Here is a 6,000-nt window from a genome sequence, read left to right on the forward strand (position 1 = left end):
AGACTTGCGCATACTGAACCAGCCTTACATCCCCGAGATGAAGCCTACTTGATCATGGTGGATAAGCTTTTTGATGTGCCGTTGCAATCGGCTTGTCAGTATTTTATTGAAGATTTTTGCATCTATGTTCATCATGGATATTGGCCTGAAGTTTTCTTTTCTTGTTGAGTCCCTTTTGGAATCAGTTTTGGAATCAGGATAATGTTGGTCTCATAAAATGATTTGCGAAAAATTCCCTCTTTTTGTATTGTTTGGAATGGTTTCAGAAAGAATGGTACCAGCTCCTCTTTGTATGTCTGGTAGAATTCGGCTGTGAACCCGTCTGGACCTGGGCTTTTTTGGGTTGTAACCTCTTAATTGCTGCCTCAACTTCAGACCTTGTTATGGGTCTGTTCAGGGTTTTGGCTTCTTCCTGGTTTAGGCTTGGCAGGAGGCAAGTGTCCAGGAATTTATCCATTTCTTCCAGGTTTACTAGTTTATGTGCATAGAGTTGTTTGTAAAAATCTCTGATGATGGTTTGAATTTCTGTGGAATCTGTGGTGAAATCCCCTTTATCGTTTTTATTGCATCAATTTGGTTGTTCTCTCTTTTCTTTTTTATTAATCTGGCTAGTGGTCTGTCTATTTTGTTGATCTTTTCAAAAAATCCAGCTCCTGGATTTACTGATTTTTTTGAAGGGTTTTTTGTGTCTCTGTCTCCTTCAGTTCTGCTCTGATCTTAGCTATTTCTTGTCTTCTACTAGACTTTGAGTTTTTTTGATCTTGCTCCTCTAGCTCTTTCAGTTTTGATGACAGGGCGTCAATTTTTGATCCCTCCTTGCTTCTCATGTAGGCACTTATTGCTATATATTTTCCTCTAGAGACTGCTTTAAATGTGTCCCCGAAATTCTGGTATGTTGTGTCTTCATTCTCGTTGGTTTTGAAGAACATCTATTTCTCTCTTCATTTCATTGTTTATCCAGTCAACATTCAAGAGCCAGTTGTTCAGTTTCCATGAAGCTGTGCAGTTCTGGGTTAGTTTTTGAATTCTGAGTTCTAACTTGATTGCATTGTGGTCTGAGAGACTGTTATGATTTCCGTTCTTTTGCATTTGCTGAGGAGTGATTTACTCCCAATTATGTGGTCAATTTTAGAGTACGTGTGATGTGGTGCTGAGATGAATGTATATTCTGTGTATTTGGGGTGGAGAGTTCTGTCAATGTGTATTAGGTTTGCTTGGTCCAGGTCTGGGTTCAAGTCCTGGATATCCTTGTTAATTTTCTGTCTGGTTGATCTGTCTAATATTGACAATGGGGTGTTAAAGTCTCCCACTATTATTGTGTGGGAGTCTAAGTCTCTTTGTAAGTCATTAAGAACTTGCCTTATGTACCTGGGTCCTCCTGTATTGGGTGAGTATATATTTAAGATCGTTAGCTCTTCTTGTTGCATTGATACTTTTACCATTATGTAATGTCCTTCTTTGTCTCTTTTGATCATTGTTGCTTTAAAGTCTAATTTATCAGAGATGAGAATTGCAACTCCTGCTTTTTTTTTGCTCTCCATTTGCTTGGTAAATCTTCCTCCATCCCTTTATTTTGAGCCTTTGCGTATCCTTGCATGTGAGATGGGTTTCCTGGATACAGCACGCCGATGGGTTTTGGCTTTTTATCCAATTTGCCAGTCTGTGTCTTTTGATTGGGGCATTTAGTCCATTTACATTTAGAGTGAATATTGTTATGTGTGAATTTGATACTGCCATTTTGGTGCTAGCTGGCTGTTTTGCCCAATAGTTGATGCAGTTTCTTTATTGTGTTGATTCTCTTTACCATTAGGCATGTTTTTGGAGTGACTGGTACTGGTTGTTCCTTTATATGTGTAGAGCCTCTTTCAGGAGCTCTTGTAAAGCAGGCTTGGTGGTGACGAAATCTCTGAGTACTTGCATGTTCACAAAGGATTTTATTTTTCCTTCACTTATGAAGTTTAGTTTGGCTGGATAGGAGATTCTGGGTTGAAAGTTCTTTTCTTTAAGGATGTTGAATATTGGCCCCCACTCTCTTCTGGCTTGTAGGGTTTCTGCTGAGAGATCTGCTGTGAGTCTGATGGGCTTCCCTTTGTGGGTAACCCAACCTTTCTCTCTGGCTGCCCTTAGTATTTTCTCCTTCATTTCAACCCTGGTGAATCTGACGATTATGTGCCTTGGGGTTGCTCTTGTTGACGAATATCTTTGTGGTGTTCTCTGTCTTTCCTGGACTTGAATATTTGCCTGCCTTGCTAGGTTGGGGACATTTTCCTGGATAATATCCTGAAGAGTATTTTCCAGCTTGGATTCATTCTCTTCGTCGCATTCAGGTACGTCTATCAAACGTAGATTAGGTCTTTTCACATAGTCCCACATTTCTTGGAGACTTTGTTCATTCCTATTTACCCTTTTTTCTCCATTCGTGCCTTCCCGTTTTATTTCATTGAGTTGATCTTCGACCTCTGATATCCTTTCTTCTGCTTGGTCAATTCGGCTGTTGATACTTGTGCATGCTTCGTGAAGTTCTCGTGTTGCGTTTTTCAGCTGCATCAATTCACTTATATTCCTTTCTATTTTGTCCATTCTCGTTAGCATTTCGTCAAATCTTTTTTCAAGGTTCTTAGTTTCTTTGCGTTTGGTTAGAACATGTTCTTTAAGTTCACAGAAGTTTCTTACTACCCACCTTCTGAAGTCTGATTCTGTCATTTCATCACACTCGTTCTCCATCCAACCTTGTTCCCTTGCTGGTGAGGAGTTGTGATCCCTTGTAGGAGGAGAGGTGTTCTGGTTTCGGGTGTTTTCATCCTTTTTGCGCTGGTTTCTTCCCATCTTTATGGATTTATACACCTGTCGTCTTTGTAGTTGCTGGCTTTCAGATTGGGTCTCTGAGTGGACTTCCTGTTTGTTGATGATGAGGTTATTTCTGTTTCTTGATATTCCTTCTGACAGTCTGGCCCCTCTGCTGTAGGTCTGCTGAAGTCCACTCCAGGCACTGCTTGCCTGGGGATCACCTGCAGCAGCTGCTGAACAGTACGGGTTGTTACCAGTTTTCTTCTTCTGCTATCTTTGTCCCAGAAGGATACCCTCCAAGTGTCAATCTGATCTCTCCTTTATGAGGTGGCTCTTTTGATATACAGGTGTCAGGGAGCTGCTTGAGGAGATGTTCTCTTCTTTATAAGAGCTCAAATGGTGAGCTGTGAGCTCCGTTGTTCATTCAGAGCTGCTGGGCAGGTACGTTTAGGTCTGCTGCAGAACTCATAAACTGCTTTTTGTTCCCAGGTGCTCTGTCCCAGGGATTTAGGGCTTTATGAGTTTCTGTTTTGCTGCTGCCTTCTTTTTCTTTTTCCTTCAGAGCTGCCCTGCCCAGCAAGGAGGCAGCCTAGTCACTGTCTGCCTGTAGAGGCTTTGCTAAGCTGCTGTAGGCTCAGCCAAGCTGCTGAGTGAACTTCCCTGCAGTCCTGTTTATATGGATGTAGTTAGAACTGCCTCAGCAACAGTGGCCCGCCTCTTAAGGCAGAGTCTCTCTGTAGTGGTGGGTTGCCTTGGCAACGGCAGGATGCCTCAGCATTGGCTGACTACCTCCATAGTGGTGGGCTGCTTCAGTAATGGTGGACTCCCCTCCACCACAGAGCTGGACCCTCCCGGGTTCAGCTGCGCTTGCTGTGAATCTCTCAATCCAGAGAGTTTCTGATTGCTGTTCTTTTGTGGGGGTGGGACCAGCTGAGCCTGATCACCTGGCTCCCTGCCTCAGAGCCTTTTTTTTTTTTTAAGTTGGTGTTCCAGTTGCCTGTTGAAGAGGTGCCACGGTGTGTGTTTTTTCCCGTGTGACAATTCACTGTGCTGGCTTAAACAGCAGCACTGAGATTCATGGCACTTTTTTTGCCCTGAGACCTACTGTCCTGGTTCCCCGCTCAGTTCCCTTTTTAAACAGACGAATGGGTGACTTCCCGTGGCTCCAATCGCCAGCCAAAAGGGCACCCAGACCGGTGTATTTTGTACAGATAACTGCTGCTGTGGGTCGCCGACAAAGCAGCTGTGGGGGGTACGGCAGTGGCACCGGCCGGCACAGCCGCACTGGCCGAAACAGCCGCACTGGCAACCCGTGGATCTCCTCCGCCTGGGAATTTCCTAGTCTGTGGGCAATAAAAATGCGTTGTCCACTCACCCTCTGCACTTTCACTGAGTGCTGCAATCCCAAGCTGTTCCTAAACAGCCATCTTGGATCGATCCTGAACTCATCATTTTTTATGGCTGTGTAGTATTTTATGGTGCATATGTGCCACATTTTCTTTATCCAGTCTATCCTTGATGGGCATTTGTGTTGGTTCCAGGTCTTTGCTATTGTAAACAGTGCTGCAATGAACAGAAGTGTGCATGTGTCTTTATAATAGAATAATTTATAATCCTTTGGGTGTATACCTAGTAATGGGATTGCTGGGTCAAATGAAATTTCTATTTCCAGATCCTTGAGAAATCACCACCCTGTTTTCCACAATGGTTGAACTAACTTACACTCCCACCAACAGTGTAAAAGTGTTCCTATTTCTCCACATGCTCTTCAGCATCTGTTGCCTTCAGATTTTTTAATGATGGCCATTCTAACTGGCGTGAGATGGTATCTCAATGTGGTTTTGATTTGCATTTCTCTGATGAGCAGTGATGATGAACATTTTTTCATATGTTTGTTGCCCTCATATATGTCTTCTTTTGAAAAATTTCTGTTCATATCCTTCACCCACTTTTGAATGGGTTTGTTTTTTTCTTGTAAATCTGTTTTAGTTCTTAGATTCTGAATATTAGCCCTTTGTCAGTTAGGTAGATTGCAAATATTTTTTCCCATTCTGTTCGCTGCCAATTCACTCTAATGATTGTTTCTTTTGCTGTACAGAGGCTCTGAACTTTAATTAAATCCTATTTGTCTATTTTGGCTTTTGTTGCCAATGCTTTTGGTGTTTTAGTCATAAAGTCCTTGACTATGCCTATGTCCTGAATGGTATTGCCTAGGGTTTCTTCCCGGGTTTTTATGGTGTTAGGTCTTATGTAAATCTTTAATCCATCTGGAGTCAATTTTAATGTAAGGTGTCAGGAAGTGGTCCAGTTTCTGCTTTCTGCACATTGCTAGCCAATTTTCCCAATACCATTTATTAAACAGGGGATCCTTCCCCCGTTTCTTGTTTTTGTCAGGTTTGTCAAAGATCAGATGATTGTAGTTGTGTGGTATTGCTTCTGTGGCCTCTGTTCTGTTTCTTTGGTCTATGCCTCTGTTTTGATTATTGTAGCCTTGTAGTATAGTTTGAAGTCAGGCAGCATGATGTCTCCAGCATTGTTCTTTTTGCTAAGGATTGTCTTGACTATGTGGGCTCTCTTTTGGTTCCATGTGAAGTTTAAGGCAGTTTTTTCCAGTTCTGTGAAAAAAGTCATCGGTAGCTTGATGGAGATAGCATTGAATCTATAAATTACTTTGGACAGTATGGCCATTTTCACAATATTGATTCTTCTTAACCATGAGCCTGGAATGTTTTTCCATCTGTTTGTGTAATCTCTTATTTCCTTGAGCAGTGGTTTGTAGTTCTCCTTGAAGAGGTCCTCAATATCTTTTGTTGGTTGTATTCCTAGGTATTTAATTCTCTTTGTAGCAATTGTGAATGGGAATTTGCTCATGATTTGGCTGTTAGTCTGTTATTGGTGTATAGAAATGCTTGTGATTTCTGCACATTGATTTTGTATCCTGAGACTTTGCTGAAGTTGCTTATCAGTTTCAGGAGATTTTGGGCTGAGACCGTGGGGTCTTCTAAATATACAGTCATATCATCTGCAAATAAAGATAATTTGACTTCCTCCCTTCCTAATTGAATACCCTTTATTTCTTTTTCTTGCCTGATTGCTCTGGCTGGAACTTTCAATACTATATTGAATAGGATTGGTGATAGAGGGCATCCTTGTCTAGTGCCAGTTTTCAAAGGGAATGCTTCCAGTTTTTGTCTGTTCAGTATGTTACTGGCT

This window comes from Sapajus apella, unplaced genomic scaffold (assembly GCF_009761245.1).
Source record: "Sapajus apella isolate SASKATOON/1434 unplaced genomic scaffold, GSC_monkey_1.0 scaffold15, whole genome shotgun sequence".
Classification (NCBI taxonomy): Eukaryota; Metazoa; Chordata; class Mammalia; order Primates; family Cebidae; genus Sapajus; species Sapajus apella.